Source organism: Furipterus horrens, unplaced genomic scaffold (assembly GCF_987537825.1).
Source record: "Furipterus horrens unplaced genomic scaffold, mFurHor1.1.pri manual_scaffold_11, whole genome shotgun sequence".
Taxonomy (NCBI): domain Eukaryota; kingdom Metazoa; phylum Chordata; class Mammalia; order Chiroptera; family Furipteridae; genus Furipterus; species Furipterus horrens.
Window position 1 is genome coordinate 66,064,874 of NW_028327181.1, and position 25,974 is coordinate 66,090,847.

Sequence of the window (25,974 nt, forward strand, 5' to 3'; positions counted from 1 at the left end):
CAGGAAGGCCGGAGAACGGGGGAGCTACATAGAACTCAGCTGTCTGTATTCAGAGGAGAGGAGCGTGGCAAAGACAAGGCGGGCCTCAGCCCTAGCGAGTCTGGGGCAGTGGCGGGACCCTCCCAAACAGAAAAAAACAGAAGATTCACTTTCAAAACAGAAGCACAGGTAAGGGCAGGCCAGTATCAAAAGTGTGTTGCAGAGCATGAGGCTGTTTAAATCCCAAGTGCCTCGGAGAGGGATGTACCCTCAGCTAGTGTGTCTCAGTCCCCGCCACACACATCTCCTGGAGAACATGAGTCCTGTGCCCTCAGACCTTTGGGGTGCAGCCCAGGCATCCGTGTTGTTTAGGTTCCCCCAGCTGATTCCAGGGTGACACCAAGCTGAGGACGGCTGCTCTGGGGGTGGGTGGGCTGCGGCTGCAGGTCCGGCCAGGTCAGCAGAGCCTGCTATGAGGGCAGGCAGGCTGCGGAGCCTGGAAAGACAAGGTCTGAGCATTAGCCACAGTTGCTGGTTTGCTTTATAATGCTGTGAGGTGAATGAAAAATCAAACCTCATTTGGCTTCCAGGGAAGATGAAGATTCAGCAGATTCAGGCATTGGTAGCGGCCTCGTTAATATGCTCACTGGCAGAGGCTCCGTTTGATCCACTGACATGAATTTAGGCGGATGGGAGAGTATCGGCTCTGCCGCAGGAAGGACAGATGGCAGGAGGGAAGCTCTTCTCTCTGGCTGTTGGGTAGAGGACAAGGAATGCCCCACTTCCAGTACTGAGAGGGGCCAGACAGCTAAGTACTTGCCTTTTCTCACCTGATGCCTGAAGGAGGCTGGCAACAGCTGACAACAGGAAGGAGTGGAAAAGCCAGGTGCAGAGTTGGGCCCACCTGGATTTGAATTCTGGTTCCCTCTGTTGACACGGCACGAAAAACTATTCACTCTCTCCCAGCTTCAGTTGCCGCCTCGGGCAAATGAGAATAATCATATTCTCAGCCTGAAATCATAGAGGGGTGGGTAGGCAAAAGTAAATTTACCATTGTACTGCAAATATATAATACAATGATTAATAAATAATAATGCAAGAATAAACTCTGTTTTGCATGCTCACAATGGTAAGAGCTACTTTTGCTCCCCCCGCGTTTGCTCAGGGAGGACGGTAATAATGTGGGTTGCATTCGTTTGCTCATTTGTGTGTTCATTCATGCTTCCACACTTATTATTCATCTCCTTTTTCCCTTCACACCCCCTTTTTAGGAGCATTAGGAATAAGAAGCAGGTGCCCTGGAAAGAAGGTCGTAGCAGTGCATTAGAGTAGAAGCTTTTCCATCTGTCCAAACTCTCACACCCCCTTTACCTGGGGAGCTCCTGCAGAGGAGACAACACCTGTGTCACCTGCTCTGGAAGCCCTCCATCATCCCCTCCATCTGTCCCTCCTCTCTGTCCCCACACCCCTGTGCTTCCCTCTGTAACAACATCCATCACACTGGACCATGATGGCCCATCCACACGTCTGTCCTCTCCATAGACTGTGAGCACTCAACACAATTTCCACTGAATATATTACTCAATAGACTGGGGCCATGTCCCCTTTCTGGGCCTCAGTTTCCCTCTCAGTGAAATGCAAGGGTTGAAACAGCTGTATTCTAGGAACAGTCCAGCTCTAGTACTCCGACTCTCTCTGGAGCTGGAGAGTGATGAGAGGAAAGAGAGGAAACCCAGACAAACCAGTTAATGTGGGAAGTGGTAATGAGGGGGCACCAAGCCAGCACTCAGGGATGCAAAGTTAACTTGATCGTGGAGTCATCAGATGAGCAAGGCAGGGCCATTAGGCCTGTGGCAAAAGCTTCCCAGGCCGCAGTGGTCAAGGTTGTTCAAGGTGGGTCAGAGAAATTCAGATTCTCTAAAGAGGGACAGGTAAAGTCCAGATGTTTTCAGGAACCAGAACCAAAGAGAAGCAGGGCGTATGGCTGGGAGGGCTGGGGAAAGTTTGGGGTGAGGAGTCGAGACCCAGGCCCTTCATGAACAGTACTGGAGGCCTGCAACTCAGGAAATAACACGCTGTCCGCGGCAGCCCGTGGCGACCAGGCCCCACACTGGACCAGCCAAGGGCACGCACGCTACCCGGGGTCCGAAACACTCTACTTGCCTCTGTTTTGCCAGGTTCCTGGGAAATTCAGGAGCGTGGCAATGAGAGAGCCTGTGAAGAATGGGGGTGGGGCTCTTAGACCCCACTGTGGGGAGCTGGGATATTTAGAGGAGCTGAGGCCTGAGTTAGCCAGTGTCTCTGGGGAACACACCCAACTCACAGCCCTGCAACACCTTTCCCCGAGAAACACCCTTTCCCAGAGCACAGCTGCGCTGGCACACCCCAGTGCTGGCCCGTACCCGGCCCTCACCCCAACTTTTACTCTGACACACACTGACAAGGCTCACCTCAGAAACTCACAGACACATGCCCTTCCTTTTCATTTGGTTGCCATATATGAAACGTTATGTGCTAGACATCAGGTTTTGTAGCTGAAGACACTGCAGACCTGTAGAAGCTCAGAGTACACACTCACATCAGTACGCGAAGGCATAGCCCAGGCTCACATTGTGTAATGCGTGTACGCACACAACTGTGCATGGATCTCCATACATTCCCACAGAGGCACACACACAGAAGATCATGAGTGGTTGTGCGTGCACACACCCACGCATGGGGGGACACCCACAGATGGAATCCCAAGGGACAAGCAAATGGAGCCTGTGGGTTCCCATCCACCTTAGATTAGTCAGCAGTGGCAGAATTCATGAATCCTCTTTCTGTCTGCATGCCCAATGGAGAAGCATTGCTCTGCCCTTATTCCCACCAGAGAGCCTTCCAGAACTTCTACAGGGACTTTTCTTTATGGGCATTCAATCAATAAGTTAGATGCTGCTTGTAATGATGTGTGGTGGGCTTATATTTGCTTAAAAGCCCTAAGGACTCAAACCCCAAATCAGAAGGCCAAGGTCTCTGCCTCTTTCCCCACACCACACACACGTGCACACACAAGGAGCTGCACAAAATGACACGTCAGTCATGCTGGGAAGTAGTCTACTCCTTTGTTTTGTCCCTTTGCCTCGCACGAAGGAAGCTGGGTGTGTGATGGGGTTGTGAGTGAGGATCATGGTCTCAGGAGCTTAAACGGTGATTATCTCCTGGAAGCAGGAATGGAGCAGTGACGGGTGAAACCCCACTACTCTCCCACCCCTGGCCTAGGGGAGAAGAGTCTGGACTTAGAGACTAAAACTTTAGTTTCCCCACTCAAGTCCCTGCTCTTTGCCAGCCACGGTCCCCCTTGCGTGCATCCCGCGAATCCACCCACATCCAAGTCAAAGTTGAGGCTCAAATTAGGAGTGGGAGGGTGACCGGGGCATGCGGGTGCCGAGACCGCCATCCTCCCTCCACGGTGCTCTGCCGCCCGCTCAGCCTTCGGACCCCAACAGATGCACAGAAAACTGGTCATAGAGGAGAGCGGCTGTCCCCCGGCATGACTGCTCTTGAAAAGACAAAACAGGAAGCATCAAAATGTCAAATGTCAGGTCATCTTTCACCCTCATGGCCTTATCACTAGCAGAGGACACCCCACTTCTTAAAAACCTGGATGAATGATGGCATTCTGGGGGTTTGTTTTCCTTCAGGGAGTGGCTTGAGGGACATTCGGGGGCACTGGATGTTACCCCATCCTTTGCTAAGACAGTTTGCAGCTGAGCAGCTCAGGCTGGCTTGCTCTTTGAGGACACAGAAGTCCCTTCCATCCCAGGAAATGTCACTAATACCCCCAGGCTGGGCTCTTTGTGCTCTGCCTTTGGGTTCCACACACCCCTCTCCTACTGCTGCACCAATCCAGTTTGTACGGGCCTTTCTGGGACCATCCAACACTCATTATCTTATGATGGTTTCTCATGGTGGGAACCTCATAGTGAGGCTCTGTCCTACACTGAGCTTCCAGGTCTCCAGACATTGGCCATCAAGGGCGTCATTGGCCTTGACACTGGACTAGGCCATCAGCAGCCTGAGCAAGAGAGCAGACAGGGCACAGGAGAAACGTCCTCCCCGCTGCTGAGCTCTGTCGTTCTAAACCCTGCGGGTGAGCAGGCCCTGGGCAGTCCCGTCAGTCTTGCCAAGGAGGCCCTGCCCTGGCGGAGGCACAGGCTGAAGGCGGAGCAGTGCGGTGTCAGGAGGACCCAGGCAGAAAACCCCGAGGGCTTTCCCTGAGGAAAGGGGGGCTGCCTGATGGGTAAATCTAATCCAGTTAAACCATCCACGTTACAGTCTCCCCCAGTCTCACTGGGGCTCTTTCTCTCGGTCATTTTCACATAGCTCTTGGGGACACAGATAATTACTGATGCTCTTCCGAGCCTCCCTGGGGCCCGGGAATATGGAGGGGGTTGACTCAGGTCCTCTCTGCCCAGGCTCTATTATTCCTCTCCTGCCACCCCGGGCTGGATCAGTGTGGAGGAACCAGAGCATCTCACTCACTCTCCAGGCAACCCACCCATCCCTGGAAGCAAACATAGGTCCCCTTCCAGCGTCCTGTTGTCTTCTGTCCTCTCTGGGCCTCTTTCCCTCCAGTTTATGGACAGGCAGAGGAAGAGCCTCTTTGTTGTTTAGGCCTAGATGTGTGATCTTGACACTCTAAGCCTTTCTTTCCCCTTCAAAGCTATTGTCTTATTGATTTCAAGTGTCTGTGATGAAATTCAAAAGCTGGCCATTGACTCAGTGACAAGGAGTGGCTGCCATAGTAGCCTGTCCTCTAAGGTGGTTGGTAAAGGAGGCCCTGGTCCCTGCTGGTCTCTCAGTAGGGGTGCGGGAAGGCAGGAGTGACCCTGAATACTTGAATCAAAAATGCATCTGTTATGGCTTTAGAGTATCATCCTGTCTCACGGATAATAAGCAAAAGCTTACACTAAAGGGCTTTCCATGGGATAATGGGAGTGTGTCCAGTGCGGTGCAGCTACAGAGAAAAAGGGACACCTGTCATTTAGGGGGCTGGGGAGGAAATGCTGGCAGCCTCATAAAGGTGGCAAGTGACCTATAACAGTCTTGAAGGATGAGTAGGAGTTGGTCAGGTTGGCAGGGCGACAGCACGTATGGGATGTGAATGACATCGAGGTGGCAGGAAGCATGACCTTGGGGGGGCAGTACCGGGATGAACTTGGGAGCTGGGATTCCGGACAGAGTTCCAGCCACACCACTGCCCCACAAGGCAACCTTAGGCAAGTGGCTTCACCTCGCCCAGTCTCAGCTCCTTCATCAGTGAAATGAGACCCCCGGGAGGGTGAGCTCAGACCTGCCCTCAGGATCTGAAGCAGATGTGAAAGAAGGCCACCTCCCCCCACCCCTGCTACACCCGGCTTTGTTGCAAGTCCTGAGACCCAGTTTGAGTTCTGCAGAAACGCACGCTGTGATGTATTAGTGACGCCTGCCAGTGTGCAGGGAACAAGGAACACACACATGCTAACTCTTCAGCATTCATGGGCCAGTGGCTAATAGGGACTAAATATTAGCTAATGGGCATGAAATGAGACCATGCCTATAAAAATATTTCTCATGGTGCTTGGCACGTGGGGGACTATGATGAATGTGAATCCTCTCCTCTCTAGCAGTTGTTTGGTCCAGCAGTCACTGAGCAAAGGGGGAACTCCTGCCCGCCTCCTGGGAGACCCATGCAGTCTGCCTGGATCCGGGGCCCCCACCTCTCCCCACACCGGGCTCCACACTGAACTGTAGCGGAGCATCCGGGTGACATACAGAAGAGAGGGGCTGAGGCAGGTGGCCAAGGAGCTGGGCAACGGACTTTAATGGTTGGTAATTGCTTTTCCAATTGGCCTTCAGGTTGGGATAATCTCATTACATGAGCTACTGAACCTTGTGACTGGGCCTGAGAAATGAAGTTATGTGAATCTATTCCTCTTCATAAAGGCCCGTACAATGTACACACCTCCCCCCATGGAAGCCTTTCTGCAAAGGGGCTTCTGCTTCCTGGGCCGTCCTGCGACAGGAGAGCCAATGGGACAAAGGTCATTAATTTTTGGAAAAAAAAAATTTAATCAAAAAGGGAACTTTTTTGTACCCTTAGTTGCTACACTGGTGCGTATGTGTATGAGTGGTTTGTTTGGAAAACTGTCTTTGCAAAGGGCCACATGTTAATCCTTCTGTGCATACCCTTAGACTCTTTGTATGGAGACATGACATCTATTTTTCTCTCACTTGTTCTGTACCATGGTTGCAGCATCTCCAGTCCGGAAAGAAAGCAGACCAGGACGTGGCCTCTCACTCATAGCCTTTGAGCCACTTTGTTCTCTGTGGCTGAGTTCCCCAGTCTGCCCCTCGGGGTAGCGGCACCTGTTCCCGTGGCCTTGTAAAGCTGCTGTGAGAATCAAATGAGCTCTGAGGTCACCCCCAGGAGAAGGGAGATGAACACCTCGGAGGCAGCATTGTCTTTATACCAGTGGGTCCCAAATTTGTCTGCATATTGGGATCAGCTGGGACCTTCAAAAACAATCAATGCCTGTGCCCACCCCCAGATATTCTGAGGTATCTGGGTGTGGGGTACGACTTGAGCCTTCAGATTTTTAAAAGCTCCCTGAGTGAGTCTAATGTGTAGCGAAGTTTGGAGACCCCTGCGACAGACTGGGACTTTCTTTTGTGCCCCCCCCTCCCCCATAACAGCCACCTCCAAAGTCTCTGAAATGTCAAGAGATTCCCCTGCCAGAAACATCTTAAGACTCTGGTTGGCACCCTGCCAAGAACCTTCTCGACACTTTGCCCCATAAACTGTGTTCTAATAAACCATGAATGTGCCTAAAAAATATCTCTCAAGCCAGACTGTACAAGTGATTCCCCCCCCCCCCAAAGGCATAGATCTAGTTCACCTGCGAGAATTAAAAGGCAGAAGGTTAATGTCTGTGCTCCAGGAAGATAGAACTCAAGTCCTTCCCCCACCTCATTCACCAGGGAAAGGGCTCAGGTCCTGAGTGGATGTGGGAGCAGTCCTCGCTTTGTGGAGAAGAATTCTGAGAGCTAGTTCAGGTTCAGCGGGCACAGGCGCTGTGACCTATGAGTGACGCCCGCGTGTGCCCAGAGGGTAGGCACAGCGCCATATCAGCTCTTTAGCATTTGTACACAAATGAAGTATCTAACCAGCTTTCTGCTACAGGGTAGCAGCTGCCATTTCTTCCACAGGGTAAACATGCCATACATGGGCTTGAGGGCGGGCTTCCCGGGTATATTACATAGACTTCTGATGGATTTGGGTTTAGCATACTCATGTGAACTCATGAGATCTGTGTACACAAGGGATGTGTAAACCTACTTAGACATGAGAGAGGAAGGAGAGATGCCTTGTGCGCATCCCTTTTTATATCCAATCCCTCTCATCCTTTCTTCCCTTAGTCAAAGGCTACTCATGGCAAAGGCTGAGTCGGTCCACCTCGGGGCAAGCTTTAGGTAATGCTCCCAGAGGCGTGGCCTGAGTCACCTGGGAAAGGACATTTTCTTCACCTGTGATATCACACTACCAGGCACCTCCCTAGTCCGGGCGTGCACTGCAGCAGCCACCGCCTCCTGGGTGCCCCTCGGGTCCCCGTTCATGCTCACTCTGAGCGCTCACACTCCCCTGGGGTCCAGGCACCGAGGAGAGCTGACCTTCAGGCTGAGAGGTCAAGGACCCCAGTGGCCTCCAGGTGTTTAGCACTGGGCTGAGAGGTAGATCAATCCTTCAGGCAAAGGCAGTGCAGGTAGGAGAGTACAAGCAAGCCTGCGTCTTGGACCCAGAGGCCACTGAGAGGTTCTCAGTCCCAAGTCTGATTGGAGGGGAAGAAACTGAGGACCTTTCTGCTGGGAACCAACCACTGGATCCACGGAGATGGGGAAACCTAGTTTTTCGCCCAACTGGCAGGGGGAAAGGAGGGATGCTGAGGTATCAAGCAGGATGAAACAGACACATAAAAAAGAAGAATGAATATTTTGAAAAATAAAATAATTTAAAAAAGGTTGATTTAGCATCGGAAGAGGCCTGGATCTCTGCATGGGGACAGCAGAGGGCTGGGAAGACAGGGGCAGCTGGGACGGAGTGAGGGGAAGTGGGCTGACACTGACTGGGCACCTGTCCCTCATGAGCAAGCACATGCCAGCCTCCCTATACACGTCATCTCCTTAGTGCCCCCCACTTCAGGGAGACACCATGGCAGACAGAGTCAAGGATTATCTTCCATAGTGGGCCCAAAGAGGCTAATGACGTGCTCATCACCACACAGAGAGTAGGGCTGATGGGGAGATGGGCATCCCACTCGTGCCAATGCCTAACCCACCCCCAACTACCCTTTTCATTCATTTGTTCTTTCATTGGTTCATCCATTCAGCATCCTTCTATTTAAAGCCTCACATGTACCAGGCATGACACTAGACACAGAGATGCAGCAGGGAGCAAAGTCAACATGGACCCAGCCCTGATGGAACCTGGGTTGTTAATGAGGAGACACATATCAAACCAGGAGCCAGGCACATAATGATACAATGACCGCTTGGACTGATAGATTTAAAGAGAAAATACAGCATGCTGAGAGTATATAAAAGGGGTACTTAATTGGATTGTATCAGGGAAGGCTTCTCTGCGGAAGTGGCTGTTAAGTCTTTAACTAAAGACTGTGAAGTGCTGATGACGATGGCATTCATTGATATTTTGGAGAACATCCTCTTTCCAGGTGCTTTCCAAGCACTTTGTGTGGTGTTTTAGCTCGTTTAATCTTCACAACATCCCTATATGGTGGGCACTATTGTTGTGCCCATTTTACAAGGGAGGAAAGTGAGGCACTGAAAGGTGAACTAACTTGTCCCAAATCACTCAGGTGATAGGTAGGTGAGTTGGTGTTTGGATACAACCATTTGATTTCAGACCCCTGCACTTAAAGAAAAAAGAAAGAACATGTGTGAAGGATTTGGAAAAATAATAGTAAGCAAAGAGGGGCAGGTATAGATGGAGTATAGGTGCTGAGCCCGTGGGCCCTGGGAGGGTTTTATGTTTTGTTCTAAGGGTAACAGCCATCCAGCCATCAAAAGGGTTTGAGTGAGGCACGGACGTGGTTAGATTTGCAGGTTAAAAAGTGCACGGTTGTGCCCTGGTTGGTGTGGCTCGGGGGATTGAGTGCCGGCCTGCGAACCAGAGCATTGCTGGTTCGATACCCAGTTGGGGCACATGCCTGGGTGCGGGGCATGCAAGAAGCAGCCACATGTTGATGTTTCTCTCCCTCTCCTTCTCTCTCCCTCCCCCTCTTTCTACAAATAAATAAATAAATAAATAAATAAATAATATTTTTTTGAAGTGCACAAGTGCTTCAGCGAACAGCTGTGTGTGAGGAGCGTTGGGGGAGGGCACCATTGGAAGTGGGGACATGAGCTAGAGGTCATTTTCAGTTGTTTAGAAAAACAGGAGAGACGATGGCTGCGGGAGGAGAGGAGAGGGGAGAAGAGGCAGGGAGGCGGAGAGGGAGAGGGAGGAAGACCGGACACCTCTGGTTTGTAGGGCACCTTCTCCAGGCTGTCTTGTGTCGTCATGGGTGGTTTAAGTCCTGGTCTCTCCTGCTGGGCAGGCCGCTCCGGGACAGTGGCCAAATCGTGCTGTCCCCCCACCTCTGTGTGGGCAGCACCCCACGCGGGGCCGGCCACAAGGCAGGTACCCAGCCAACACTGGCTGACTGTCTGAATTACGAATGAGAGACTTAATAACAGTAAGCCACCACCTACAGCTCTCAGAATCCACCTCTAACTCCTGCCACAAGCTCAGGACCCAGAACCTTCCTCAGGAAACCCACAAACCAGCGTCTGCTCCCGCCCAAACAACCCTGATTTATTCACATCAGCAGAAAGGACCCCACGTGCGGGGTGCCCAGTGTCCTGTAGGGAACATGACGGGTTGATGGAGCATCCCCACATTTTCCTGGAGTGCAGGGGAGGTGTTGTCTGTGACTGTTTTGGCTGGCGGCGGTTTCCTCCTGCCTCGGAGCTGAAGGTGAAGCAGATGTGCGGCACGGCGGCCAGCTTCTTCTTTCAGGTGGAGGGGGCTGCCTTGTCAGTGAGTCAAATTGGCTCTCAGGTTTGGAATGTACTGTTTATCCCGGCAGTGACAGTGTACAAACATGACACTATCATTTGGGGTGTTCTGCAGATGCTGTAACTGTTGTTAAAACATACGGCTTCTTGAGCAGAACTGTGGGCAGAAAGCTGCCAACTGGAACCAGCTCAGATGCCAAATCTCTGACAGCCAGAGAGCCGGTGGGGCTAGTGCTGGCAGAAGAGAGAGGCTTCTTTGGCACGAGACCTCGTCTGGGACGCAGAGAACCAGAAAGCCAGCTTCCGTTGCACAGTTTCCCTGAAGATGGCAGAGGAGGGCAGGGTCACTCGGAAGGACACCAGGTTTAGGAATTGAGAGATTTGCACTGCTAGAGACCTCATCACAATATTCTTTAAAGAGCAGGCTCTTTAATGTGTTACAATAGGGTTCTCTGGGCAAAAATTTACGCAATTTTCAGGAACCTATTATTGGTGTAAAGCAGGAGTTGGCAAACTATGGCTCACTGGCCAGATCAGCCTGCTGCCTAGTTTTGTACAGTCTGTGAGCTAAGAATGCCTTTTACAATTTTTAAATGGTTGGAAACACATCAAAATAAGGACAATATTTTGTGGTATGTGAAAATGATATCAAATTCAAATCTGAGTATCCATAGATAAAGTTTTGTTGGAACTCAGCCACACCCGAGTGCTTGTGATGGAGACTGAATGGCCCACAGAGTCTAAAATATTTCCTTTCTGGCCCTTTAAGGACAAAAGTTTGTCATCCCTGGTTTGCATGATAAATTACTGTGTCTATGAATATGATCGTATCTCTGGGCATCAGCGGGGCCTGGGTGGTCCCTGTGGGAATGAGAATGGGGTAAGAGCCATGTCTGCGGGAAGGGAGTGCGTCTACGAAGGAGCAGATTGAGGTGGAGAATGAAGCCCATATGGCATTTCTTTTGACGTGTGTGTGTGTGAGATAGAGAGATGGAGCAGAGAATTGGAGGAAAATCGGTATTTTGCCAAGTGTGTTCTGGGTAATACCAGCTGCAAGGGACACCAGAGCTTTGACTTTATCAAATTGCATTTGGTGGTCAGACAAGTGTGGGAACAGCCTGTGTGGCAGAGCAAAGAGGGCTTCTTCCCACAGGCCTTGTGAAGACTTCTGGACGCCCCTGTTCATCAGGACCTTCTGTAAGTGAAATGTCAGAAACAGCACTCTCTCACCTATTTCATTGCAGGGACTATTGAGTATTCCATGATCTGGGGATTCTAAGTGGCCTCTGTGCTGTATTTACCAGAAGTGCTCTGCTGCTGGGTCGTTTACATACCATAGACTATCACAGGAGGAATCCCATCGGTTAGTCAGTGACATTGATACTCATTGTATTCTGAGACCCGTCTCAGTTCCTCTGATCTGAACAAGAGGTTTCTCTGTCAGGAGGCAGTGGGGTTTTTGGAGACTGGCTGGTGTCAGGAGTGGCCAGTGGGAACCTTTGCTGAGAAAACCAGACTGTCCTATTACTCCACAAAGGGCGGCCCATCAAACCAGCGACCACACTCCCTTCTTTGGAAAATGGACTTTCATCTTAGGACATGGACCAGGATTTTGAGAACCTGGGTTCATTAGAGGGCATGGCAGAACCGACCCACCATCTGCAGAGGTTTCCCAGGGCAAAGTCAACATCACAAATCAGAAATACAGACCGACTGTATTATCAATCTGGAGGACTTAGACAAAGAGGAAGAATTGAAAAATAAAATGGCTCTTGAGAGAATTCAGAAGTGTCAGATCAGAGCTAGAGGAATCAAAACAATGCTGAGGGGTGCCGCTTCTGGATCTTAGCTGCAGATGCTTTTTATGGAGTGCCTGGGACATGACCGAGAGGTGAGGCGGGAGTTGTTAGGGTACCGGGCTGGTTTGGACAGGTGACTTAACTGAGGAGTGGGTCCCAGGATCCAAAGCCTAACTGGATGAGTTAATGAGCTGAGGTTGATCGAATGAGGAGGAGGGCAAAGGCAGATGGAAAATGATACCTACGAAGGAATACGAAGAGCCAAAGTGAATGTGGTCAAATCTGTTTTCAGGTCTGAGGGATTGATATAGAGCTCAAAACAAAAGCCTCCAAATCTAGGAAACTGACAGAAGAGGAACAGACCAAAAGATGAGGACCAAAGTTGAGGATGGACTCACAGGCTCCACAAGGGTGCCGGCAATGCCCAGAGCACCCCTCTTTGGGGTGTCTGCTACCATCCTGGTCTAATTTAAAGGTGCAGCTTTCTTTTGAAACTAGACTAGTAGGTAGCCCTTGAAACTTGGCCTCCGCCTGTCCTCCAGTACCAGCAAAGCTCTTTAAGCCCATGGAAACTTGCCTTTAATAGCGAGGCATTCTAAACAGAGCATTTCCCCCTTCCCAGTCCCCTTCCTGCACTCATTCACTCGGTCCCTTACTGTTACATTGTATACTTACTCTGTGCAAAGCAGCATGCGGAGTGGGTGGCGGCCTCTTGGGTCCCCACCACATACAAAATAACTCACCCTGATCCCAGACCCAGAGACTGGCTCTGGCAGGGGGCTGGGCTGCAGGAACAGAGTTTTAAATGTGTCTCATCTCAGCCACTGAGCTACCTTCCCCCAAGGGTTTCCCTGTATGTGTACAATGGTGCAATTAAACGTCTGGATAAATAATAGTCATTAAATGGGTAAATATATTCCTAATGCTAAGCAGAGCTGAAGCCTCCTGATCCACTTGCTGGCCTCGTTTGTTTATTTAGATCTTAGGGTGGTAACAGGCCACTTCTGATGCTTAAATGGGGAAAGTCTCAGGCTGACTTCAAGGGGAGAGGACAGGGAGGGAGGCTGCTGTGGGTATTTTTAGATCATCCCTAACAAAAATCGCGGGCATGCAAATACTGGGATCTCTTTCAATGCATCTCTTTGGGCCATTAAACCTGCAGAAATCACACAGTTGTGCTACCTTTCTCCCTCACACCAGCAATCTTCAAATAAAAGGCTCTTGAGCTGTAGTTTAATCTGAATAGATGGTTTGCCAAATAAAAAAATACCAGTTACGATAATTGGGAGAATGTACTTATGGAGTTTCCAAACCTTTATCTTTCTTACTGTTGGTGAATTGGAGAACACATTTATCTTGTGGGGCTTGTCTGAATGAAAAGCAGGTGAGGGAAGACTGGCTTTTGTGGGTGAAATGAATTTTCTGTCATTGAAAACAGATTTCTGTTCTTGTGATAAATATGAAGCCAAAGCCTTTTTAAAAAGAAAAGAGAAAACGGTGTCAGCCTTGGCCAGGGCTTTCATTTTGTTTTTCAATTATTTCTTCTAGGAGTAAGCATTACGTATCTACCCCGTCAACCATAGTGAACCCCATGCCCAGGGGTACACACTCAATTCTCTTGCTGTTTATTATACTGCAAGTACATCCCGTTTAGGAAAACCCAAGATGTGGAAATCCACATTTATGCAAATCACCCATCCCCCCCCAGACACACACACACACACACACACACATACACACACTCAAAGTTGGAATTGTGTTTATGTCTGATTTTTACTCACACAAGTGTCCTCTCTTTACCTCTAATGTTGTCACGTAAAAAGTAGTGGTTAGAAATGCGGAGTGCTTAGAAATTTCCACATGCAATTTATCGATCTGTCCTCCAGTTAACCAACTTGAAGGACTGTAGAACTTCAGGAATGCTCTCTTTTCCATCAGCATTTCCTCAGCAGAGAAAGGAGAACCAGCTTACATTGATGAGCGAGAGAGTGAGGTTTACTAGTTACCTAAATGTGGTGCTTACGTTCAAGATTTCTTCTACTTGGATCATGCCCTTAAGAACAAGGTCAAGGAGGAAGGATGAGGCTGTTAATGTGGTTCCAGGTCATTGCTGGAGTTTCTTCCAAGGGCTGGACATTCATTATGGAACTCCCTGCCCTTCTCTCCCAGCCCTGAAAGAAGAGCTTGCCAGAAGAAGGAGTACTACCAGGAAGCCGAGGAGCCAACCACAGACAAAAGCAAGGTTTTTATTAAATTGCTCTCTCCATTCCTCCTTCTGTCACTAGAGGAATTCTCCCCACTGAACCAATCACTATTTCAAATCTGGAAAAGAGCAAATATTGAGAAACAATTCAGGGAAAGCTAGGGAGCTGACACTTTATGTATTCCTGTTCTTGGAGCAGGCTCAGGCCCATTTACAAAGGAATTTCCTCAGGCTGCCTAGAGAGGGACCCTTGGAACACCTTCCATGTGACAGGAGATAACAGGCATTCTGAAAGGTCACCCTCTCTCGTGTGTTCTCAGACTTCACTGTCTATGTACTTTGTTTGTAAAGGACATAGATCTGACTTGTTTACGAAATCAAAATACCTGCCCTCCAGGTCTCTTCCAAAGAACTATCCATTGTCCAAGTTTTACCAAAGTTAGCCTGAGAAAAATAATATTCTAGAGAATAGTTTGAATCATATGTGGTTCATACATCCCTCTAGGTCAGTTCTGTCCAACGGAACTTTCTACGCTGCTGGAAATGCTCCACATCCGTGTGTTGTTCAATGCAGTCACCACTAGCTACATATGGCTATTACAAATGAGAAACTAAATTTTCGATTTTATTTACTTTCAGCTAATTTAACTTCAAATAGCCCTGTGTGGCTAGTTGCTATCTTAATGGACAATGAAGTTCTGAAACATAACAATGGGAGAGCTACTGTTCATTGAGTGATTAATATACATTGAGTGTTCCAGACAGTATGCTAAATATCGCCACTATCATCTCCCTTAATCCTGACATTAACATGTTGATGTATATATTTATATTTTTATTTCCATTTTACTGAAGAGGATTGAAGCTTAATGGTGGTGAGAAACTTGTCCAGGGTCCCTCACATAATAAGTGGTAGAACTGGGGTGTGAATCCATGCCTATCTGACTGAGAACAAGCCTGTGTGTTTTACTCCATGTTAGCTGAACTTTATGCAAAATCATGAGAAAACACAAGAAAGCTCTTTGACCATATTTCACTGCCTGCGCTGATTTGATGGAATTTTACTTGAGGTATTTTGTAGTAGGAAGACAATAAGCTCTTTCAATTAAACAAATATAAAATCATATTATGCTATTTAATGTTTTGTCAAGTTGTACATGGTGTCTTAGAATTTTTAGTTCACCTTTCCCTCTCAATCCAAGTTAAGAATCTGCATTATCTGAGTTCTCCTTGAACATTGTGCTCTTGAGTTGAATTGAAGAAAGTCTCTTACAAAATGGAATTGCATGTATTGTGGAGATGTTGAAAAAGATTTTGTCTGTTATACTGTACCACATCCCCATTACAAATACTCATGGAAGAAATTATTTTCAGATCTAAGCACCAAGAGAAGGGAGATGGTGTACATTTTCCAATGCCAATCGTGCAACTTACTCTATTCCCTTTATGCTCTGGGCACCAGGAACCTCAGAGCCAACCTTTTTGATTCCCTTTAATAGCTATATAGGAAGCTGTGATTTGTACGCCTGCTTTCACTTTCTCCTTTGACTGATCTTCCATCAAGTCTATATTTCCACTATCTTGATTTTTTATGTAATCAAATTTCTTCATTACATTTTGTACATTTGCATGATCAGCTTCAAATCCTCTGTGCAGTATGCTGGGCTAGAAAGTTCAGTATTTCTAGCCCATGACAGGCAGAAGAACTTAATCTCATTTTTGGTGACAATGGGATTATCCCAAACCCCCCACAGTCAATGTATTTTGTTCATATAGTGGTCCGCCATTTCTCCTAGATAAAGAAGGTTTAGGAAGAGGGGAAAATAAAGAGATTGATAGTTACCCTATGGTGCCAGGAAAAATACTCTATAGATTCCTTCTCTGACTTGAAAGAGTAGAAAATGGCGTTAAGCAGGCAGAGCATGTAAATGAGGGTGTACAACCTAGCTCTTAGAATTTTAGATAATGAGCAACAGGCACAGGTATCCTTCCGTAGCTCTCCACAATGCTTTAATGGACTCAGCACTTGATTATTCCAGCTGGAATTTCCTGATTCATCATCTCCCTACGGTGGTGGCACCAGCTCTGGGGAATCATTAAAGAAGTAACAGAAGCAGAACAAGTCTTGGATCCCCAAACCTATCCCGGAAGACAGGAAGTCAGTCACCAGCTTAGAGGGGTGTGGACTGCTTTCAACCAAAAATAGGCAGCGCATATATATAAACATGGACATTATTTTCTTTAGTTATCTACACAGTGGGTATGTTGGTGGGAGAATGAATACCTGATGGGCAGAAATGTGTGAGGGGCTGTGATGACAGATATCGTCACAATATAAATGGGTAAAACCGTGAGGCCAACTGGGACTTCAGCATGCTGCAGTGAATTGAATTGAGTTGAGTTGAATCGAATCAAATTGAGTCGAATTGGATCAAATCGCATTTAGTGATGTTTAAATCAGTGTGCAGTTCATATAAGAATGCTGAGTTAGGCAGCCTGGCTCAGTTCAAGCACAGAAGAGAGCATCTCAGGAAAAATAAACCCAGGTCCCTGTTCTTTCCTTTGAAAATATCAGATCAGCAAGAGAGACTACACGGAAAGTAACGCAAGCCCTATTACCCAAAGTGTGGTCCTGAGCCAGTAACTTCAAAATCAACCGGGAGCTTGTTATAAGTGCAGCCTCTCTGGCCCCATCCCAGACCTTCTGAACCAGAATCTGAATTTAAACCTCCTCAGGCCATTTTTTTGCACTTCATGTTTTAAGAAACACTGCTCTCAAGCAGCCTCTTGGGATTCTGAAGTCTGTGGAGCTCTCTTAGGGTGTCCTCACCACCTGTCTATACATTTATTTGTGCAACATTTACCAAAGCACCTTCAGGGAGCAAGCCATGTCCTGTGCACTGTAGGGGATGCAAAGAGAGGTATGACTTTGTCTTCATTCTAAAGGAGTTTAAAGTCTGTTGAGTGAGTAGTGGGAGAAATAAAACATGCATATATGGAAACTAATGGTAAGAAATAAATGTCATAAAAAGTGACAAAGCAGGGATTAAGAGGAAGTACAGGCCGCATTAGGTCAGGCAGTCAGTGGAGTGATGGGAGTTGGAACTGCAGAGAGCGGACTGCGCAGGTGGAGTGGGGTCGAAAAAGAGCCTGGTGGTTTATTTCATCCCATTGCCTCTGCCCAAAGCATTTCACGTTTTCCCACATGGTGGCTACCTCTCCCTTCTAACACCAGGCGACGGATTCCCGTTTTTCTCCTCTCATTTCCCAAGAAAATTTGCCGTAAATTTCTTTCTTCACCAGATCTGTGAGTGAACATCAGCTTCCGGTCCGTAGGGCCAGATCCTGGTGGGCAATACAGCCCCCTGATGATGGGAATTCTAGGCCACTCTTAGTGTATCGCACCTTCCCTTTTCCCAAAGGGTTTTCCATCTCACCACTAAGGACGCCGCTCACCCTTCCTGGGCTTGGAGTGGACAGAAGAGATCTTCTTCTTTGGGAAGTAGCACAGTGTGGCAGGCCAGAGTCAGGCTTTGGAGTCAGACGAAGTTAGCGGTAGGCCCTGAGAAAGTTTCTTAACCTCTCTCTGCTTCCCTGCCCTGGGAGTCCATGGAATGGGAATAACACCAGCCTCAGGAAGTTGTTAGCAGGGTAAAAAGCGATGATAACATGGAAAGCACTTGAAAGGATTGCTGATATATGAGGTAATGGTTAATAATGCCTGCTGTTGCTCTAGTCCCTCCCCATGTTTTCCAACATCTCATGATAACCGAAATCACCTGGGATATGTTTTAAATATACTGGGTTGGCGAAAAAGCCCATTTAGTTTTTTCCATAAAATAAAAGACACATTTTTCTTTGTCACCAATAGCTTTATTGATTTGAATATTTGGAGTATGTCGACTATCTCCCGTTATTGGCTTCTAGTGGGTAGAGGCCAGAGGTGCTGCTAAACATCTTCCAATGCATGAGACAGTCCCACAGCAAAGACTTATTTGGCCAAAATGTCAACAGTACCAAGAAGCTTTGCAAACCACTTTTGACACATTTGATCAGTCACAGCACCTTCTCCATGCACTGCACAAATCTTTTTTTGTTTGTTTGTTTTTTGGCATTTCAGTTGTGTTTTTATCTTTCTTTAAATAATAAAGCATAATACACCAGAAATGTTGCTTATTTTTTTCCATCTTCAACATTAAAAAGCCTACATAAAAACTCACCTATTTAGAGAAACAAGAACCCTACTGCACTGTTGGTGGGAATGCAGACTGGTGCAGCCACTATGGAAAACAGTATGGAATTTCCTCAAAAAACTAAAAATGAAACTGCCTTTTGAACCAGCAATTCCACTGCTAGGATTATACCTGAAAAATCCTAAAACCCTAATTCAAAAGAACTTATGCAACCCTATGTTCATAGCAGCACTGTTTACAATAGCTAAGTGCTGGAAACAGGAAAATAAAACAAACTCACCAATTTTGATAAGTTTTTAAAAAATGCATGCTGATATGACAGCTGTCACTATACAATCTAACAAAATTGTTTTGAATGAAGGTAAAGATAACTAACCACTACTAGAGCCATTGTTCAGAAAAATGTAACGAACTTTTTGGCCAACCCAATATCATTTCCCAGGCTTATCCCCCAGAAATTCTGATACTGTGAATGTGAGTGGTCTGTGAAATTTATATGCTTTAAGAAATACCCCTTGATGATTTTTATTGTCAGAAAGTAACTTTCCCAATATGCCTGCCCTCTGGCCATGGGTAAGGCAGAGTCAGAAGGAGTTGTTTCCCACCTTTCTGTAGGGAATCAGTATCCATTTCTTGTGCAAGCTCTGTGGGGAATCCATACATGCCAAGGCTGTGATCAGCGATCAAGGTTAAAAGCCCACGAACTCTTGAGTCAGACATGCCTTGGTCCCCAGCCTGACTCTGCTCTTCCTAGAGGTGTGATGGGTGCTGTGTAGACAAGATCAGGTACCTTGTGATTCCCAGCATGCAGAGGAGCATGGTGCACTCGGAATTGAGCCTCTTCAGGCTATGGGCAGCAGCAAGGCAAAGCTGACAGTGTCCCAGTCTTAAAGCTTGAAAGCGTCTCTCTAGGGAGTTAGGGTAACCAGAAGGTCAAGGCCTGAGATGCAGAGGTAGCTGAAGAGGACACGGGGTCAGTCCAGGCCAAGCATGTAGTAGAACATGGAAGACCATCTAAGGTCGGAAGGGACAGGTAGGTCTCAAAGGTCTCTGAGGGTATGGTTCAGACTCCAAGATGTCTGAGTAGGGGAACAGGTGACTCTAGCCATTGGGAAGCACTGGTGAGAGCCAATCCTAGGGTAGAAGCTACTTGTCCCATGCTCCCTTTCATGCTGAAAGTGTGGCCGCCCCACCTCCACCCCTCAGTGTTTGTGTGGACTCAGGCTGCCGGATTGTCTGGGCAGGTTGTATACTGCCCAACCCAAGGCGGCACGATTTATGCTGTAGTCTATGTAAAGAGCGAGCTTTTGGGTTGTCCCCTGGGCAACCTATACCATTGTATGCAGCGGCCATGGTCACCCTGAGACTAGCAGATGTGCCTTGCTTTTCAGTCATGCCTGAGCAAAGATGCCAGGCCATCTGACCCAATGGCATTCTGAGACCCTTGCAGTAGGCCAGCAGTTCAGAGAGGGGTAAAAGCAGAAAACAAAGTGTTTTTGGAGCCAACCCAGGCAGGTGGCCTGCGTGACACCCTCGGGTCCAGGCAGAGCCACATCCCAGAGGTCTGACCGGCGGGGAGAGGCGGGTCCGTTGTTTCTCTGTGCCGTTGGGGATTCTCCTGTGGTGGTCGCCACGCATACTTGTCCTTACACATGCACTGAGCCTTCTTATCCCCCTTCTCCTTTATTTCCTTCCTGGATGTTTATCACCACCTAATAGCCTACGTGTTATATATTTTTAAGTTATTTCCCCCAGCTAGAAGGAAAGCTCAACTAGTGCCTGGCACACAGTAGGCGAATGCCCACTAAGTACCTGTGGCCTGTGGAAGGAGGGAGGGACAAAGGAAGGATACACAAACGTGTCTCTGAGTTAAACAAGGACTGTAACCAGGCCTGGGGGGGTACAGGAAACAAGTCCACCTACAAAGAAGGAAGAGCAGAAAAAATAAGGGAGAGGACAAGGTGCTTGTCAGGACAGAACCCCTGCCCTGCTGGGACCTCTAGGCACCAGCCTGAAAAATGCAACTCCAAGGGCCCAGAGCTTTCTGGGTCTCACAGAGGCCCTCCAGCCCAGCTCAGGGACCAGCAGAGTGACATCTCCAGGGCCCACAGCCATGCCAGGCTCAGTCCTCTCAGCCCAGAGCTGGCTTCCCCCAGCCCATGCAAACAGCAGAGAGCTGGGGGCTGGGCTGCTGCCCCCCCCCCCCCCTTCTCAGGACTCATCGTGGGCTTGCAGGATGGGGGAAATGCTGCTACATGAGCCACAGCATGAGCTCATTTCACGATTGTTGAATCCTGGGATACGGTGACCTTTAACCAGAGCCGCGAGCGCATTCCTGAAGGCGATTTCCTTCATGGCCATGGAACTCACAGACAGACGAGTGAATCGGCAACCAAACCCGATCCCACTCCCCTGGATGCCGGCCTGAGCCCGTGCTTGTGCGCCCTGCGAGGCCAGGTGCTGCCATGTGTTACCTGGATGAACAGTCTCACTCGCAGGACGGCTTTGGTTTGTGCTTTCAGGTGGCTTCATCAAGACTCCTCAAACACAAATCGATCCCTGCTAATTCATGCATCACCGCTGAATATTTTGCCACATGACACCTTCCTTCAGGAAATCTGTGCAGGCTGGCGAGCCAGCAGGGCAAGCCATACGCCCTCCTCCCCCTCTGCAACGTCCCCTGAGCCCAGAATTCCTGCACAGACCCCCCCTCCTCGGGGTGGGGGGTGTCTTTCTACACAATGATCTTAGCTCATTTTCTGCCCTCCTACTCCCACCTCCTGCCCTAACTTTATTCCCTCTTCAGTTTTTGTTCCAATACCTAGTTCTTTCTCTGTACCTCCTCTTCTCTAATCCTTTCATCTCTCTCATCCTTTTTCCATTTCGTGTTCTTCTTTCCTGCCTCTCTCTCTTCCTGCCACCATCTGCTGCTCAGAGCCCTGCCTCCTCCTCCTCAGCTGTCATCGTCCGCCATCAACTCTCCCCATTTGCTGCTTTGCACACTGTGGTTTTCTCTCCTCCCAAGTTCTCTCTCCGCCTGGCGTCTGTGCTCCTGCACAGCCCACCTGTGGGTGAGAAAGGCTCCCCCCGTGAGTGCTGAGACGGAGGAAACCCTGACCGCCTTCCCTGTTGCAAGCACTGAGCAGAGGCCAGGAACTCACACACAGAGCAGGAAACGCATGCCCAGGTCTCAGTCCCCCAAGCAGGCAAGTAGAACCAGCCTCAGCAAACTCATGCCTCAGCAAATTACCTTGGCCACGCTCTCTGCGCAGCAATTAGCATGTATCAGAATAAAATATCTGTTGGATAAATGAATGAATCCATCAATACTGTACTCAGAGCCAAGCTTCATATCAACACGCATATTACTTTACTAATGATCAATTATGGACCAGCGACATTAAACATAAATCTAAAGTCATGACAACAACAATTATGCGATAAATCTATAACACGTATTTATCAAAGCGGCAAGCTGCAAATATCCTGCCTAACCTGTATTCCCCAAGCCATGTCGCATGGCTGGTTCCTTTCATTCTCCCAGCTCCCCCAAGGGACCTCAGCCTGCCCTCTGCACATGCTGTGTTAGTCATGCCAGGTGTATCCCCAACATCGCAGCTCCATGCCCTTGCAGGCTCTTACCTGGAGGATCCCTCCCTACTGTCTCTTCCTCACCTCTCCTCGTTCTTCATGTAAGACCCAGCTCATGTGTTACCTCTACTCTAAAACTTTCCCCAGGTTATGCAGCAGAATTTCTCACTCATTTCTTCGTGGGGCATGTCTATGTGCTGAGTGCTGCGGCTGTAGCCCTGAGCAGGAGAGCACGGTTCTGCCCTCACGGTCCTCACTTGGATCATATGTCCTATATCGTGCATTCGACATGCCAGCATTTCCACCGCCCTCAATTCTGGCTCACTTACTGTCTTGTTCTTGCTGTGGGAGGTACCATACTTGACTCATTTGTGTGTAATAAATGTCAGTTGAATGAATGAATAAGTGAATCAGGAAGCTGAGGCTCAGGAGATTAAATGAGTTGTCTAAGATCACAAGCCAGGAGCTTGGGGTTTCCACCCGCTCGTCCCCTGCCAGCCTAGTTTCCCTGTATGTCAGAGGCACCTTTTTCCCTCGTTTTATACTCACAGCTCAAGCCAACCTTTGGCCAGGCTATAGGTGAAGTCAACAGCAACTAAAGAAAATGAAGCACTAATGATTTTGGCAGCATCATTTTTCAGCATCAGATGGATGATGGGAGTATCCATTCTTACATAACATTAGAAGTCAACTATCAGACTCAGCATTTAGTCTGGTTTCAGCCTCTGCATTATACTGGTTAGTTAGTATTCTTTTTCTTTGTAATACCAGTATTATCTAGATATTATGACTAGTAATAGTTACTAGCTTTGAGGGCCAAGCTGCTATTAAGCATGTAATATTATTTCTTGTTGTAACAAAATTCCTGACAGGTAAGGATTAGTCTTATTTTACCAGTAAACAAGAATTCTAGTTGGTAAAGTGACTTGTCCAAGGCCACACGCTGACAGGCACCAGGGCGTGTTTCCCAGTCTTCGGTGCTCTGGTGTGCACACAGTGTTTCCTTGGGGGCATATGGCCTCAAACACGACCCTGGTTTCCCCAGGAAGTGTGAACTACACACGCCGGTGGTCTAGAACGAAGGTGGAGAGCCTGCCCTCTGGTACAGCCATGGTTTGCTGAACCCAGGGCATTGGTAGCACTCAGCCTACTACGCAGAAAATGCCCTGGTGGTCGCAGAGATTTTTGCAGCAAAACCACACCTGGCCCACCTCTCACAGAGGCTTCTCTGTTAGAATTCTGTTAGAATTCTCCAGATGTAGTAAGTGCTCTTGAGTTTCTACCATGTGCTCAACTCAGAATTTTTTTTTTTTTTTTTTTTTTTTTTTAAATTTCAGGGGGAATAGTTGGGCTTCCAGTTACCTGAATAAATCAGGCTGGAAGAGTTTGCTCCCATACAAATGAAGTGTTATTGAATGCTGCTCTTCGATATAAAAGAGGAAGAACTTGGGCTTTCTTAGTTTTCCTTTCAAAGCTAAGCATTCACCAGACCCCTGGGCCACATTCATGAGAGCCATCTCTCAGTGCGGGGACCACCAAACCCAAGCCCTTGAAACCACACAAGGGACAAGCCTGTGCCTGGGTCCCAGGAGGTGGGATGGGCACCTGGTCTGCTTCCATCTACTCTGGGAGGAGCCCCTTGCCCAGAGGCCATGGGGTTCCATGGCAATGTTTGAGTTTCTCCAGGAAGCAGACTCTGAGACAGAGCTTTGCGTGAAGGAGGGTTTGGGGGCATGCTCTCAGGAATGACACCTGGGAAGGAGCAAGGGCGTTAGGATGGGGCAGAGAAGGTGAGCTGCACTGCCCTCACCAGCCTCAGTGTTCCCAGAGGGGCTCTGGGGCTGAAGTTGCCCTGACAGCTTGTCCCTCATCTGAGGAAAGGGCTGAGCCTTTGGACCCAGAGTCCACCAGTCATTGGGTAGAGGGAGGAACATCACTGGGTGAGGCAGGAACACTGGGTGAGGCAGCTACAATAACTGGGCACGAGTGCCTCTGACCTCAGGGGAGACCTGCGTGACCCATTAGGGCATGCACTGCGGAGGGTTTTCATGCTTCACCCATGATATAGGAATGTAGGTTGCAGGAGCACAGAATCAAGCTCCTGCCATCACCAGCTGCTCCCTGATTACCTCAGTGCTGGACACAGGTGGGTGCTCAATAAATGTTTGTGAAACTGAACTGCATCCCACTGTCCTCACAGGTCCTTCATATGATCTGGTTCATTTCCTTAGCTCACAGATGAAGAACCCAGAGGGGTTTGAGTGTCTTATTGAAAGAGGCACTTCTTGTAAGAGCCAAGGAGCAGATCAGGTCCTGGGCCTTGTGTTTTCTTTACCAAATCCTGCTACCTGCTCCTGGTCTTTTGGTCTCGATCCAGAAGGGATGCGGGGTAGCAATAGCTGTTTTTTAAGCTTTGACAATTACGTTCTGCCGATGGGTCTGGCTACTGCTATGGCAGAGGGCCTGCTTGCCTCTGTGGGCGAGGCTGGAGTTTAATGGTCTCTGAAGGCTCACCCAATATTGTCTGGCAAGTGTCATTTTCACCATCAACTTTCTATCAAGTCATCTAAATTAGTATTTTCCAAATGTGTGGCCTTTAGGGGATAGCATAAAATTTTTGAAATTAAAGGACAGATCTAAGAGGTATTTACGTACCTCTCTACGCCCTCACCCCCCGCGGTTGCAATGGTGCAAGCACCACCCCCACACATGCCTTCGCGCATACATGCTCCCTCGTCCGCCAGTGCTCACCAGCCCCTCTGAATGTCACCACCACCTCTGCCCTCCCAGGCAATGACTGGTGAAGAAGGTGAGGTCACGTGGGGCACTTCACACCCAGAGAAGCTTTCACAACATACGATACACCTTAACATTTGGGAAAGAGCCCTGTGAATCATTGCACCTGCCCTTGCTGCTGTAGGGTAGAAGGAATCATGCCCGTGTCATAGCAGAAATTATAAGATCACCCAGGTCACCCAGGACATGGCTCTCCTGCTCTGGGCAAATCAGGGCTCCTGAGTGGTGGCTTGGTAGAATGGATGAGCGAGAGCTCTGGACTTTGAACAGATCATTCACTTTCCATCTCTTAGCCTGTTTTTTGTTGTTGTTGTTTTTTTTTCAGCTGGAGAGTAGGGATAAATAATACCTCTAACACAGGGTTGTTATAAATGTATGCGTTTAAGTTTTATCTTTATTTGTTTAAAAAAATCACACCATATGTAAGATAATGAGGAAAATAATAATCTAAAATCGTACCACCTTGAGATAACTGCCATTCACATTTTGGAAATGGAACCCTTCAGCCTCTTTTCATGAGCACATGTATCATTGGGTTTGGACAGATCAAATGATAATGTTTATTAGATGCTTAGCATATGTTTCATAGATAGAAGCATTTAGTAAAGCCAGATGGACTATGGCCTCCTTTTCACCATTACCAGGCTGGGAGACAGCTAAGTAGTAGAAGCAGCTTAGGATTTTGAGCAAGAGTTCATAAATTTGGGTCCAGGTTCTGCCCTTTACTAGACGAGTCATTTAGAGCAAGTCCTGCACCTTCTCTGGGTGTGTCCTTCATCTGTATAAGGAGATAATGACTCTGCTTTTGACAGTGTCTTTGGGATCAGGCTGGCCTAGATTTGAGCCTTGGCTCTGCCACTTACTAGCTCTGTGACTTTTGGGAAAGTGTTTTTAAAACCCTGTTAATAGTCTAGTTCATGGGATGCACCAGGGATAAAGTACGCATGGGACTTAGCACAGAGTTACCCACGGCAGATACCCAGTAAAGGTAAGCAGGTAGCAGACGTAGCTGCAGCAGCAGCAGTGATATCAGACACCCACTGCATTATTGTGAGAATAAAATGAAACAGCACCAACAAAAAGTTCCGAAAGGTGCCTTGCAATTATTTGTCATTACTACCTCTGTTAACTAATGATATATACGGGCAGGGCTATTTTATTAGAAAACCTATGAATCACTATAGATTTTCTTACCCAGCAAAAAGTGTAAAACAAGCTGGAGGGATTTTTAGGGTTACTGTCGGGATATCGGTGTTTATGTTTCGTTTTAAGGCTCCCCCTAATTTTTATTCATTCTTTCCACAAAGACCCATGTAAC